The following is a 16,485-nucleotide window of genomic DNA, read 5'->3' on the forward strand; positions in this document are numbered from 1 at the left end:
ATTTTCGTAAATTTGTGTTCTTGAATTGTTCTTTTGAATGGGCAGTGTATTAGTGAGTGATGTATCTTATCTTATTTAATATCTTTAGCCAATCAATTTACGCCTTTTGTGTTTGAGTCACACTGCATTCCGGAATCTTTTTAGATTCAGTTGAAGAGGAGACTGAGTCAGGTCTCGTGACTGAGAGAGTGGACTGGAGTAAGTACGGGACTTATTAGAAAAGCAAGTATAGGATTATTATTCTTTATTTCCTACGAAAGTACGAATCAATGAAAAAGGCAATTTCACAAAAGTAACAATTACTAAATTACGAGTAGTGTACGGATTAAACTAAAATTATTATCTAACAAAATTACGAATTTTGGGTTTCAGCTGACAATACGTTCGTCAGTATGCTAGTACGGCGGACTAAGAATGACGCATGGTCAGAAGCAAGTACGAAAAAGGAAGCTATTGGCTACTGGCTATTGAACTTCCTTTTTCTAGTCCCGTCGTACGTGCTGTGCGTCATCGCGCTAGCAAACGCCGGACTTTCTGTGTGTCCGTGTGTGGCCAAGTCCGTTCGGTAGAAAGTCTGCCGGACTATCCTCCGGATTGTTTGCCGGACTAAGTACGCCTGACAATTCGCTCATGTGTACGCGGCATAACAGTCACCAAAAAGGCAACTGTGCAGTATAGGTCATCTAATGGGATATACCTGATGAGTTCAAAGAGTGGTTTCTGCAGGGCAGAGAGAACCAAGTTGGACTCCCAAGCTTGGGGGGCTTGATGCGAGATACCCCTTTGAATAAAGACTTTGACAAGGAAAAGCAAAGCCAGAGGTTATTTTATTTTATTTTTTTAAAGAATGGACAAGGCCAAAATCTATTCTTTCCAAGTGTTTAAAGTGGTTGTAAACCTCTGTCATGAAATATGAACAAAGCATATCCCTTTATAGTGTGTACTTATCTAAATCCAGAGCACTAAGTAATTTCTCTCTGCTGCCTTGTTCCTCTACTATAGGCATGAGTCACTTCTGACAGCTTTTCCTGACATCAAGAGGTAAAAAGGTGACAGAGGAGGGCGCCCAAGCATGTAGCCTGTATTTGAGAGCCTCAGCTCTATTCCTGTGTGCTGTGTGAAGGGGGGTGTGGTTCTCTTCACTGATCTCTGCAGTGTGTAACTTTAGCTCCCGCTCCCCCCCCCCCCCCACTCTTTGTAAAGGCTCAGGCTCAAACAAGCTGTATAAATTCTAGACTTTAAATAGATGTAGAGAAGAGATGGCTGCAGATAAACAGGTACAACTTATGTAGGAGGATTCGTTTAATCTCTTTGTATTACCTGAGGGAGGTCACTTCACTGGGTATACTGTATGTAAGGGTTTACAACCACTTTAAGGCCAGATTCTGGTCAAGACCTAATCATAGGAAGACCAGAATGCAAGGTATGAATCACAGACTCAAAGACCAATCTGAATCTGTCTCTTAGGACCTAGGTTTCAACAGCCATGCCATTAAATCCAGAGACTGAGAAGCAGGATGGAGCAGTGGGCCCTAAGACAGTAGGTGTGGCCTGTTGGGAAAATCTATTAACACTCTGAGTTTGTCTGTGTACAAGTTTCTTCTGGGCCAGTTTAATCACCAGCTTTTTCTCTTGTTCCATCTTGTGGAGCAGACAAGACAGAATTCGCACAGGGGAAGGCATATATTAGCCTTAACTGGGACCAGCGGATTATGAAGGCATCCAATGTCAATGCTGAAGGGTCCTTGGTTCTGGCGACAAACATAGGTAACTTGTTGTTGAAACTGGCGGCCAGGATGTTCACATCTGAGGTCCCCCATTTCTGATAATCTGATAAATCAGGTTCAATATGGACGGGTTAAAGGTCCATTCCCTCTGATCCAGGCATTGGTAGCTGAAGTAATCCATTTTCCAGTTGTCCACTCCTGGGATGTGGACTGCAGAGATCACTGGACAGCAAGTTTTGAGAGCATGTTATTTGGCTTAATAAAGTATAACTTCCGCACTACCAAAAACAAAAAAACAATAAGATAGCAGCTAACAAGTTGTCTTCTAGGAAACTTGGGTACAATTCCCTTTTAAGGTTGCCTAATATTCATGTGGCCATGTTGGGTCACAGGTGTCTTCTAATCACTGTCAACTCAAAGGAGGACGGAGGTAGGACTACACTACACTACACAAGTCATGGATCATGGTGTTAAAGGGTTGGTTTTGTGGTCCCAGCCTTGTGCTGAAAGGAAAGGCTGAACTTTGAAATTGAATCCTGGGTACATCAGTTAGGCGCATATGGAAGAGGTAGTAGAGGCTCCTGGGGAGGTGAGGGGGTGGGTTTGGAATCCTCTGCCGTGGAAGTAAAACATTCCCTTGTGTGATAACTTTTATATGTACCTTGAAAGGCATATGTGTGACATGTTTTCTTATTGGTAGCTTCTGCTGTCCAGTCACAAGCTTCTGTGCCTGTGAATGGAGATTGGGGCTATTCTGAAAATACCATATGTCTTATCACATACTCACAAAAAAGAGCAGAGCAAGGTAATTGCTCACTTAAAGTGGAAGTAAACTCCCCTATCGTTTTCAGCCAAGGAAGCTGCCATGTTTGCCTGTTTAATCTTCAACTGCTAAGGTGCTGCACATGTGATTCGTTATGACACCAGCCATTGGATGACTTGATAGTTTGGCTAAGAGCACAGCCAATGTGCAGTTAGCATTCCCGGCATGCCTTTTTTTTTTTTAACTGTTTAAAGCGATGGGTTTACTTCCACTTTAAGGCATGATCCTGCAATACACGAACATGTTGGTTGTTCATTGTTCTAGCCCAGTTATCTGCAGTTTGACATAGTGCAGTGATGGCGAACCTTGGCACCCCAGGTGTTTTGGAACTACATTTCCCATGATGCTCGGCTACACTGCAGAGTGCATGAGCATCATGGGAAATGTAGTTCCAAAACATCTGGAGTGCCAAGGTTTGCCATCACTGACATAGTGAGATTTTTTAGCAGGAGCTGGCTGCTGGGCTAGGCCTGCAAAAGTCTTTAAGAACATCTCAAACTTTCTATCTGCAGAATCTTTGAATGAAGGAACATCTTCAGTTGTTACAGAAAGATGTTTTTTTTTTTTTAAGGCTGAGATGACAGTTTCAACTACCAGAACAGTTCACTTTTTAGAGAACCCTTTTTCCACTGAATAGAGTTCAGCAAGGATTTTTGAAAGAGTGAAAAAAACTTTTCTGGAGTGTTCCAATTGTCATAGACTGTCCATTCTATTTATCATTGAATGGGGAAGGCCTTTATACTGTAGATTATGAAGGTCTTTTTGTACCCAAAAGGGCATGGCAAGATGGAGGAGAATAAGTTGTGACAACGCCAAGGCTTTCGCACACAGAAGCGACCAGGTAAACAATTCCTCTTTTTGTGAGACTTCTTAACGGCAACTAAAACATACCACCAAATGATTTTATATGAAGATTATACATTTTTATTTATCACATTTAAAAAAAAAAAACCTCCATGAGGATCAAACATGTTTAAAAAGCATGAATTTATTTGCAAATTTTGATTTAAAATATTTTGAGCATTTACCATTTTTAATGTATTGTTTTTTTATTTATTTTATTTCCATTTTTTTCACTTTATAAATATTACAAGTTCAATTACCAATTACATTTTTTAGCATTTAGGGTTTTTCTGGACACTGTGTCCCTTGGCTACTTTTTCCTCTGTAAGAGGATGATATTTTCTGGACACATTAGAATTTTATGTAAGTACATCTGCAATTTTTTAGGATGATGGAGATGATACCCGACGTAAATTAAAATTATTGAAAGCTTTTTTCTGGGTGGGGATATATATCCCTGATAAAGATATTTTCTAAACCCATTGGATGTCCCTTTCCACTTTCAAACTGTCGTTAAAACCTACGTTTTGTGCAGTGTTATATGGTTTTCAACCACTGCGGAATCAGTGTGTGCTTACATTCATGCTTTTTAAACATGTTTGAGCCTCATGGAGGTATTTTTTAAAAGGTGATAAATGTATATTCTTTATATAAAATAATTTGGTATGTTTTTTGATTTGCGTTAAAAAGTCTTACAAAAAGAGGAATTGTTTTTTACCTAGTTATGACTACAAGAATGATGGCAACCGCTGTCCTTATCTGCTTGAACACTCATGTTTTTGAAATTGCACACAGAAGTGAGCAGATCTACATTAACATGCATGATACATGAAGCTGCAGCTTCAGATGTAAAGGAATGTGGGGATGAGAAATCCTCCACAACCTCCTCTATTGCCCCATACACACGGTCGGATTTTCCGACAGAAAATGTGCGATCGGATCATGTTGTGGGAAAATCCGACCGTGTGTGGGCTCCATCGGACTTTTCCCATCGGATTTTCCAACACACAATGTTTGAGAGCAGGATCTAAAATTTTCCGACAACAAAATCCGATCGCATAAATTCTGAAGTGCCACACATGCTCAGAATAAACTAAGAGACAAAAGCTATTGGCTACTGGCCGTGTGTATGGGGCATAACGCTGCCTCTGTGTCCTCTTTGTTCCCTTCTATGTCCATCGAAGTTGGACATACAGGCATTTGACCCATACAGAGATAGAGGAGCTGGAGAAAGGGGTTTGGCGTTTTGCATCCCTGGACAGAGGTGGCTGTATTAAAGCCATTAGCTGTCAGAAGAATTGTGACTTATATGCAGACAAATCTGCTTTTGTTAGGTAGGCCATATGCTGCATGTCTGAAATGGAGCTAGAGCAGAGATGCAGAGATCAGAGTTAAGATCAGGTCCTGCAACGTAAGCATTATCATTCTGAGGTCTGAGTGTTGTGAGGCACTTCAGCAGTGCTAATGTTCACCTAATGCCCTGTACACACAGTCGGACATTCCGACAACAAAATCCATCAGATTTTTTTTCCGATGCATTTTGTGCCAAACTTGTCTTGCATACACATGGTCCGACAAAGTTGTAGGAAAATCCGATTGTTCCTATCGAGGTGATGTACAACACATACGTCGGGACTATAAACGGGCCAGTAGCCAATAGCTGTGGTCTCTTATTTAAAATTTATTCTGAGCATGCGTGGCACTTTGTCGGAATTGTCTACACACGATCGGAATTTGAACGATTGGATTTTGTTGCCCGGAAAATTTAAGATCCTGTTCTCAAACTTTATATGTTGGAAATTCCGATGGAAAAAGTCCACTGGAGCCCACAAACGATCGGATTTTCCAACAACATGATCCGATCTCACATTTTACGTCAGAAATTCCAACCGTGTGTACAGGGCATTAGAGTTTGTAATGGCTCTGTTTCTCCTGGCTACTACCCTGTTTCCCCTAAAATAAGACCTAGTGTGATTGTCGGTGATAGCTGCAATAAAAGCCCTACCCACCAAATAAGGCCTAGTTAAAGTCCTTGTAGGTCTTCTTTTCAGGGTAGGGCTTATTTTTGAGGAAACAGAGTAGGGCTTATTTGGGTGGTAGGGCTTATATTGCAGCCAACACCAACAATCACGCTAGGTCTTATTTTAGGGGAAACAGGGTACCATAATTATGGTTAGGGTATTCTCCTGTAGGGTACTTACCATGTAGGGTGCTGAATATAGGATAAGTGTGTTCAGAAAGCATACACAGCAACCTGGGTGTAGTCTACTCTCTAGCAAAGTCCTCAGGGAGACCCACCCTTTCTTACCGGTCCATGATGCTGGAATGCATAAAGAATCTAGGCTTTGCCCATTATGGTTTGGTTCCCACGGGGGCATGTCCTCAAAAGCTTAACAGTGTCCAAGCACCTAGCGGTATGAGTCTATAATCCAGTGTCTGTAAATAATCAGCCTGTGTCCTGTACTGTATAATTAAGATTTTAGAAAAAACCTGCCTGCCTAAACTCCCCTTTTACCTTTTCCGTGGTCTCGTGACATTTTGGGTCCCGGTCTCCTCTCTTCTTCAGTTTACAAGAGGTAGTGTCATGCTTCAGATATCTATGTCAATGCCTGCATGACAGTGACACTTCCTTTTGGTTCAATCTTGTTTTGGTTAAGTTTTACAACTATTGATACATATACAAGGAGTATAGAAAATACACTAATGGTCCCACACACCCAGGAACAGTGCCGACATGGTAAGAAAGGACAGCTGAATGTATGAAGAGAGTTAAATCTTTACCTGGAGATACACATCGCAAAAGAATGGCACGGTGTGAAGGGAGAAGATATGATAGAGTTAGGCCAGACACTTCTTGTGCTATATATAATAGTTTTAAACAATGCTACTGAACATTTTCCTTAAAGCAAATCTTTCCTAGGATAAATATTGTATATGGGCTGCCATTACTGACCTTCATCTAAAATGCTACAATTTTCTCTCCATGGAAATGCACTTACTGCCATCCCACTCCAATTCTGTAATCTGGCATAGAAGTATCATAGCTCAGCACAGGTAGAGAGTGATAGGTGCCCCCAGGAGCCACGTATCAAGTCAATGCCTGCTGTGTGATAGTGAATGGCAGTCTCGGCCTAGACCCCCACCAGGCCACGACCCTAATGCATTTCATTTTCCTGACTGCTTAAAGTGGAAGTAAACCCATCGATTTACTAGTTTCAAAAAACAGTTACATTGCCGGCATGCTGGAAATGCTAACTGTCACATTGGTTGTGCTCTTAACCAAACTGTCAAACCATCCAATGGTTGGTGTCATAACTGATCACATGTGCAGCATCATGACAGTTGAAGATTAAACAGAGGCCAAGATGGCAGCTTCCTTGGCTGAAAACAATAGGAGGCTTTACTTCCACTTTAATCATGGGCCACGCATGAGTTAACATTCTCATGATGACATATACATCCTTTTAGATTTTTATTTACAGTCCTATAAGGGTTAATAGCATCCCATATAGGTAGTTTTAATTAACTTTCAGGCTACTTTTACACTGGGGGATTGGGGGCGTTGGTAAAGCACCACTATTTTTAGCTGTGCTTTGTCGTTTTTGCAGAGGTTTTCGGCCACTAGTGGGGCACTTTTAACCTCCGCTAGCAGCCGAAAAAAAAGGTTAAAAGCGCCCACAAAGCGCTGCTGCAGCGGCACTTTGCAGGTGGTGCTGCCCACTGGTTTCAATGGGCAGGGGCGCTTTAGGAGCGGTATATACACCACACCTACAGCACTGCAAAGATGCGGCTTGCAGGACCTTTTACCGTCCTGCGAGCACACCGCTACCGCCCTTGAGCTTTCACATTGGAGTGAGAGGAGAGGTTCCTTCAAGGCGCTATTTTTAGCGTTATAGTGCCTGTAAAGCGCCTTATGCCCCATACACACTATCAGATTTTCTGCCGATTTTTTCCTTCAGGTTTACCAAAACCATGTAGTGCAAGGGCCTGCCTGATTGCATACACATTGAAACTCCTAAGGTTTGACCTCATATTATATGGTTTTTGGTAAATCTGAAGGAAAAACTGATAGTGTGTATGGGGTTTAGGGTCCTTTCACACGGGGCGGATCAGTGGTGATCTGCCCCGTGGATATCCGCTTGCTCAGCGGGGATTGCCGGAGCGATCTCAGCTGAGCAGGAAGAGGACAGGTCCGTCTCTGCACACTGCGCAGGGACGGACCTGTCACAGCGCCGCTCTCCCCTATGCTGCGGTCCGTTGTCACCCGATCCGATGACGGATGGAAAAATAGCTTTTTCCTCCGTCACACTTTTTCGGATCCGAGCGGGTCGGATGTCAGCGGACTTGTCATCACTGACATCTGACGCTCCATAGAGCTCTATGGAGCATCTGTTCAGGTCCGTCTGAAAAACTGACAGGCGGACCTGAATGGATCGGTTGTGTGAAAGGTGCCTTAGTGTGAAAGTAGCCTAAGAAACTTATTCTAGAATGTGTAGGGGTATGTGTAAAAAGGGATGTTAATCTGCTAGTGTTCTGGGTGAACGGCCCAATATTTTCTCTACATAACTTAAGAATAAAATGACTAAAACTGCCATCAACGCTATACAGAAGTGCAAACTGTTGCATCAAATTTTACATTATTTGCTGTGGCTAGCTGTGAATATATTTATCATAACAAAGTCAGCATTAATGAGCCCGGGAAATGAAGAATGAGACTGATTGCAATTCTGAGATTTCTTTCAGATACAGTCATAAGTGAATATTTATAAAGAAGGTTTTTTTTTGTTCACTAAAATAAATGAATTTAGTAATCATCCTTTATCATTTAAAGCCCTTTAAATGAATAACTCCTGAGTTAGATATGATTGATAATACAGTGAGATATTAGTGTCTTTGTTGCCTAATCAATACAACTTTCATTTCTAATTTAACGATTTGGGAATTAGATCCCAGAAGCGAACTAATCCGATTCATAAGTGACAGTTCAGATACTAATTTGGCAGCTTGTCATGCAGCAAAGCTAATTAAGTCTTGAAGTTTAACTTCTTCATCTCCATCTGCTTTATTCTCTTGGGACACGTTGGGCTGCAGTGGAGGTATACCAGGCTTTTATACATGTGTTGGGCAAAACTGCTATTCTAAGCAAGGGCAGAAGAATAAATTAGCTTGGTAAACAATATTCACTACCTATTTTCTGAAATAACAAGTGCAGAGATTTGCATATTTCCTGTGCCCAACTGAAAATACATTATTAGCATTTATACTGTACATCAGGGGTCAGCAACCTGTAGATCGGGGCCAGGTGACTGGTAGATCAGCCTGGCCTTGCTGACCCGCCATCCCAGAGTGCAATGCAGAGGGACTACTTGTAAAGTTGGAGCTGTAGTAAGGAGCAAGAGCCGCATAAGCCGATGTCTCCTCTGTAGTGCTGGCTCCAGTCCCATGCGGAGTGATACTAACTGCACTCTAACTCTTATCTCGGCTAGCGATCTCCAGAGTGGTGCCAGCAGCAGAAGAGAAGTGATCTTTAGGTCAGTGTGAAGCAATACACTGGGGCATAATAGTATAGGGCTGCTTTCACACTGATGCAATGCAGATTACCATACCACGGGTGCAGTGCACCTGCAGGTTTTCTGTGCTTAGCTATAGCCTGGTGATCTTTGACTACTCTCCTGTTCAGGCAGATCACTACCTCTTAAAGGGGAGGGCCACCCTGAAAAACAAAAAAATTTTAAAAAAATTACAAAAAATCTAAAAAAAAAAAAATGAAAACCAGAGGCACTTTCTCCTAATCTTCCTCTTCCGCGGAGATCTTCTGTCTTCTCTCTTCGTCGCGGCGTCTTCTGGGTAATGAGTCGCGCTGTGTTCTGGGAACTGTGTGTTCCAGAACACAGCGCGTCCCATTCAGAAAGCGCTGCGGGACTCGCGCATGCGCAGTAGGAAACGGGCAGTGAAGCCATAAGGCTCCGCTGCCTGTTTCCCTTACAAGGGATGGCGGCGCCGGGACCCGAGAGCCGAGGGACGGGTCGGCCTCGGGCGGCCGACATCGCGGGCGCCCTGGACAGGTGAGTGTGTTTATTAAGTCAGCAGCTGCAGTGTTTGCAGCTGCTGACTTTTTTTTTTTTTTTTTTTTTTTTTTTTTTTATAACCGGCCCTCCGCTTTAAGGCTCCATGCACACTGGAGCTCATAAACTGCAGTTTATTGGAGTTTGGGCGGTTTTTTTAAAAGCCCATAAACTCCACTCTATGTTAGCCTATGTGTCCATGCACACATGGACGTTTTTCAGCTTTAATGAGCAGTGGAGTTTATGGACTTTTTTCTGAACGCCAGAAATTCGCGTTCAAAGTGCCGTTTTTCACCGCCAAAAAACGACAAGCGCGCGTTAATTAGTGTTCGGCATTCCATTTTTTCAATGCATTGTGGGAGTTTGGAATGTACTGTGGGATTTTTGGAGTGTCCTCTGTGTATTTTTATTGAAAACGCCCATAAACGCTAACGCTAATAAACGCTCATAAACGCTAGTACAAAACGCTGTTAAAAGCAAATTTTTCAACCAGCGTTTTCTGCCAGCAATCTGGGGTCCAGAAAAAGCTTTTTTGAGCTTCAGTGTGCATGGAGCCTTAAGGTTGCCTACCCCTGCTGTACATTTATATCAGTTCCTGCCCCTCAAGGAGCTTATACTCCAAGGTCGCCATTTCACATGCATACACAAACACACATACTAGTGGGCAATTTAGATAGAAGCTAATTAACCTACCATCATGTTTTTTTGAGTGTGTGGGAGAAAACCCACACAAGGACAGGGAGAACATGAAAACTCCAGTGTCCTGGCTGGGATTTGAACCAAGGGCCCAAGTACTGCACAATAGAAGTGGTAACCACTTCGCTACATTTTGTTTGCTGTAACATGGGAACTATAGAAAAACGCTATCATGCTAAACTTTACACACTTTAATATAGATTTATTTATATACAAAAAAAAAAAAAAAAAAAATGAGCTTCTAAAAACCCTAGTTGCCTGGGTGTTGATCCAATGGTTGAATACCAGAACTACAAGGTCAGGACTTCTGACATCTTTGGCTGCATTCATGTGCCACATCAACAAGACTGTACTGAAGCAAGTTCATCTACATGACTGTAAAGGCAACACACATTTTCAGGCCAGCAATTATGGCCTCTATTTTTCAACCAGAGGTCAATGAGAAACGCTGGATCTGACTTAGACTTTGTTCCTCAGTGTGAAAAGAAGTCAAATAGTTTGGAGCACAATGACTCTGACTAAGCAGCACTCTAACATGAAGGACCCTCTAGTGAACAATGGAAGGTGTAGGGGAGAAGAATGCCATACCCATAGGAATAGAGTCCAAATGAAAGCTGTTGCAGGTATGCCATCTGCTCTTAAGGCTAGATTCACACCTATGCATGTGGCTGCGGGAATTGCATCTGTTCCCGCATCCGCAGCCTCCGCACAGCCAAATTGGGCTGCCCTTCAGAGATGTGCGGGGTTGCCATTCACCCATGCATCCCAGCATGTTTGCGGAAACAGCAGGGAAAGCACAAGGTTTATTAGACCATGCACTTTCCCTGGGGCCGCGATTTTGAAAAGGTGCATGCACTTTTTGTTTGGGGGAAACAGGCACAGCAGTCTATAAATTTGAATGGGCTGCTGTGCCCATGCAAAAGCACCCCGCACAAAACGTTGAAGTGTGAACCTAGGGTTATACTTGTTGGGGCTTTTAACATCCCGAAAATGTCACTCTAAAATTACAAGGTGATTGTATGGTCTAACAAAAATTAACATTTTCATACAGCATAAACTTTCTGCTAGAAGTGATAAAAACCATTCAAGGGATTAGTTGACCAAAGAGGTGGTACAGCATTACTATGTCAATAAGAATGTAGCTGCACATAAGTTTACATAATTTAAGTGTGTCCCCCTCTAAAAGCTGAATTCCAATTTTTTTTTTTTTTTTTTGCAGTAATGTTTGCCTGCAGACGATTTTATCCTATGTGCGATTGTTTTTAGCCACTGCAAGTAGCCATTTGGCTTTTCTTCAATAAAAGTTACATAAACAGTAACACTATTGGAGCGCCCTTTTATATGGTCCAACTCCTGTTCTTGGCCGGCTTGGATATCCCACTGTGAGGATGATTACATCGGAGGTTTCCAATACTCTGCAGAGGTTTTGCCGGTTTGTCCGAGCATCCTAGCAATAGGTGGTCATCACCATCTGGTAAGAGTCCCTGATCACTGGGTGTGGGGTGCCACAGAAGGCTCTGCATGTTTTGGTGGTGGAATATCTGTTTAATTGACCTTTTATATATCAACTATAAGGATTCACTTTGTATAGACTGATTTATTTTTGTTCTTTGCATTTGAAATTATTACGATTATTTCATGCACTATAAGAGAAAGCCTTGAATTTTTCTCAACTATTGCAAAGCATTTACTAATTGGACAAGGTGAAGAGGCGGGGCAGTGACAACACTCGGGATCGCAAGGTATAGCACACAGCCACACACCATGGATCCACGTAACTGCAAATACATATCTGAAGTTCAGTTTAAAAAGTATATTTGGTGAAAGTAATTTTTGCATCATTAGCGAGGATTAACTGTACCTTGAGGGAGGCCTTAATATTAGTAACTCAGAAAATACACAGTAACACGGTTTTCTCATTCAGTCAACTACAGGAAGAGAGACTGTCCCTTCTTTACATAGACGACATATGCTCTACTTGCAGTTGTAAGATAATCCATTGTACATATGGACATGAAACGGAAAAGCAGGTGGGCTTAATCCACTTTAGAACTAAAACCACATAATGAATGGTAGCAGTCTGCTCTCTGGAGGATAACAAATGGGATCACTTTCATAGAGGACCTCCTACCAACATCCCATGTCTAAAAGAAGTATGGTCAGCCATCTAAAAGAGCTTCTCAAATAATTCCAAAAACAGACAAGTGGCTGGAAGCAAGTTTCTTTATTGTTTTCAGGTTCCACCATCATTAAAAAATAACACCAGTAATAAATTACACATCCATCTGTACAACTCTATCTTTATATACTGTGTATAAAAAAAAAAAAAAAAAAAAAGACGAACACAAAATATTAAGTGTTACCAATTTTAGATGTGAAATATACCAATGTGGCAAAGAACGGACACCAAGATGTATCCTGTGAGCAACATGCTTTGAAATAAGCAGCTTCAACTTAATATAAAACAGACATTTGGCATTCCTTTATTGACAAACCTGAATATACTGAGAGGTATTTCAAACCAGCACAAAGATAAAATAAAAAAATAAAAATAATCGGGTGGATTCCTTATTAGCAATTGCAGTTTTTAAACAAAACAAGGAAGACAGCCAAGATGTTATAAGATTGTCTGGGACACTTCTTTAAAAAAAAAAAAAAAAATTAAAAAAAATCCACACTAGAATGTCCTATAGCAGGGATAGGCAACCTTTTGAGCACAGTGTGCCGAAAAAAAAAGGAAATTAAGCATGCCGATTTAATAACAAAAAAAAATGTCAACTTCACACGCTCAATCACAAAAAGGTTTTTTTATAAAGTAAGTGCTGTTAACTACTTTAGTAGTGAGAAATTAACATCCTGCACTCTCACGCCTCCGATCAGCACAAATCCATACACCTTCACACCTCAGATCACTGCCCCCCCCCCCCGTACATCTGCCCCACCACTGTAACCCCCTGCTCATTTGCTCCACCAATGTACATCTGCTCTACCGCCATACCCCCCCCATGCTCGTCTCACTGCCGAATCATCTTCTCACCTGTCATCCTAACACTGAAAATATCTGCTCATCTGTCCCACCACTGTAATTCCTGCACATCTGTATCAAACACTGTACCCCCTGCTTTTCTGCCCCACAACTGTAACCCCCTGCTCATGTGTTCCACCGATGCATCTCCTTTCTCCTCTGCCCCACCGCTGTAACCCCCTGCTCATCTGTTCCACCGATGTACCACCTTTCTCCTCTGCCCCAACATGAACCCCCCCCCCATCACTGTACCCCCCCTGCTTTTCTGTCCCACTGCTGAACCCCCTTCTCATCCCTCCCACCACTGTACACCCTTGCTCTTCTGTCCCAACACTGAACCCCCCCTGCTCATCTGGCCCACTGTTGAACCCCCTTCTCATCTCTTCCAGCACTGTACCTCCCTGCACATCTGCCCCACCGCTGTACCCTCCTGCTCTTCTGTCTCACCTCTGAACCCCTCCTGCTCATTTTCCCCACCGCTGTACCCTCTTCTCATCTGATATGCAGTGGTGAAAGGAAAGCAGAGATGAGACATCTACCTGTCCTGGCACACTCATCCTGCTAATCCACCTCTCACATCCAGCCAACGTGCTTGTATATGATGTATGTATGTATGTATGTATGTATGTGATGTCACATACAAGCATATGGAATGGATGCACAATGATGAGCTCAGGTCAGGGCCATTTTCTGAAAGCAGTGGGCCTGTGGGAAGGATCATAAGTTGGGCCCTCGCAGCTGAGAAAAAAAAAAATGTAGCGCTCTGCACCACAAGAATAGTTGGGTGCGATTTTCATTGCGCTGAATACTGCCTCTGGCTTAAAAGGGACACGAGTGCAGAGATTCGGTAGCAAGTGACAAGGGTTCAGGAATAATTTCAACAAAAGCTCAACAGCAATTTCACAAACTGTCACCCGATTGTGGTTTTCTCAATCACAGTGAAATCCCTTCTTTTTGAGATTGGTAGTGGCAACTAAGCAAGTCGTCTTCTTCCAGATGGTGAGCGGGCTAGCAGGACTGTGATTGGCTTCAGCAGTGGCCAATGACAGTCCTTCTCCCCCCTGGAAACAGGAATCCCCCACCCCAGCAGAACTGCACCCAACCTCTTCCCCGTCACAAAAGCTGACGATCACAGCTACAGCAAAGTTAGAGAACCAAACGTTTCCCATCTTGTACAATGTGTGGGGTGCAGTGCCACCCTCTCGGTGCAGGTGCGGTGTGGGGAATTCTGAAATTGGAATTCATTAGTGTCTCACTGACACTTTCCTGCACTGCTCTACTGATGGGGACGGAGCCGAGTGCCGGCAAAAGAGGCTTCATGTGCCGCTTGCAACACCAGTGCCGGGGGTTGCCTACCCCTGTCCTATAGCAAAGGAAAACCTCATGTTTAGTGTTTGTTGAAAAAACAGTATTATTTTTGGACTGGGAATTAAGGTAAAATTGAGTTCATATAAAAATGAAATACATGTGAACTGGTCAGTGCCAGTAGCATATACTAAAAGTGGTTTTACATGCCAAAGGATTTGTATTTGTCCATCCAGTTTTGAGATTCACAAAGCTCCGCCAGAAAGCACAGTTCTGTCCAGCAGGGCAGATGTCCATTCCCAGACATTTTGCAGCGCCTGGGGAGTCGCATACTGCCCGTTATACGAGTACATAGCTTTATGCAGCCGTACTCTTATTACTGATGCACGTTGTACGCACACGCAACCGAAGCATCAGTATTTACAGGAGTATGTCCGCATATAGACATAAACTTGTATGGCAGGCTGTAGGCAGCACCTGCAGCTCCCTGGGTGTGGGAATTATATACAGTATGCAGCATACTTCCAACCTCTCACCATCTGTGTGCGTGAGGCCTTTGCCTTTGTTCAGGCACATTTAAAGGTCTTGTGCCTACCCGCAGCCCTTGAATTCAAAAAGTTAACCACTTAATCCCCAGAAGATTTGCCCCCCTTAATGACCAGGCCATTTTTTTTTTGCAATACAGCACTGCATCGCTTTAACCACTTTCATACCGGGCCTATTCTGGCACTGCTCTCCTTCATGTAAAAATCTTTTTTTGCTAGAAAATTACTCCCAAAACATTATATATGTTTTTTTTAGCAGACACCCTAGGGAATAAAATGGCGGTCATTTTTATCTCACATGATATTTGCACATTTTTTTAACGCTTTTTTTGAAAAAAAAAAAGGTTTCACGAATTAAAAAAATTACAAAACAGTAAAGTTAGCCCAATTTTTTTTATATAATGTGAAAGAGGATGTTACGCCGAGTAAATAGATACCCAATATGTCACGCTTTAAAATTGCATACAATCATGGAATGGCGCCAAACTTGGGTACTTAAAAATCTCCATAGACGACGATTTCAATTTTTTTTTTACAGGTTACCAGTTTAGTTACAGAGAAGGTCTAGTGCTAAATTGTTGCACGCACTCTAACGCACACGGCGATACCTCACTTGTGGTTTGAGCCGCGTTTACATATGTGGGCGGGCCTTACGTGGGTGTTCGCTTCTGAGCGCAAGCTACTGGGGCGTTTTCAATTTTTTTTATTTTTATAATATTTTTTTGATCACTTTTATTCCTATTACAAGGAATGTAAACATCCGTTGTAATAGGAATCTATGCGACAGGTTCTCTTTATGGAGAGATATGGGGTCAATAATACCCCACATCTCTCCTTCAGGCTGGAAAACATTACATTACATTTGTAGTGGGCAGAGCATTTTTTTTTCTCCCAGAACGTATGCAGCCAAATTGGGATAACACCAACTTTATATAATGTGTTACATGATCCCATTCATATAGCATAACAAAATACTTAACTCCTGGCTACCCAGGCCAATTTTGACACTTTGCTCTGTATCATTTTTTTTGGTAGAAAATTACTTAGAACCCCCAAACATTATATATGTTTTTTTTTTAGCAGAGACCTTAGGGAATAAAATGGTGGTTGTTGCAACTTTTTATCTTGCATGGTATTTGGGCAGTAATTTTCAAATGCTTTTTTTGGGATAAAAAAAAAAAAAAAAAAAAAAAAAAAGTATATATTTTTTATTGTTTATTTTACCTTTATTCTTCTATTTTGCCACTTAGGAATAAAAGTGATTAACTTTTTTTTATTATTATAATAATAATAATAATAATAATGATGATGATGATGATGAATGTAAAACATCCCTTGCAATAGGAATAGTGCACGACATGTCCTCTTTACAGCGAGATCTGGGGTCAAAAAAGTCACCAGATCTCGCTTCTAGGATGGGATGTGCGAGGGGAAAAAAAAAACAAAAAAAAAAACA

The sequence above is a fragment of the Lithobates pipiens genome, unplaced genomic scaffold (genome assembly GCF_037356315.1).
Source record: "Lithobates pipiens isolate NorthernLeopardFrog02 unplaced genomic scaffold, aLitPip1_a1.2 Scaffold_1, whole genome shotgun sequence".
NCBI classification, from domain to species: domain Eukaryota; kingdom Metazoa; phylum Chordata; class Amphibia; order Anura; family Ranidae; genus Lithobates; species Lithobates pipiens.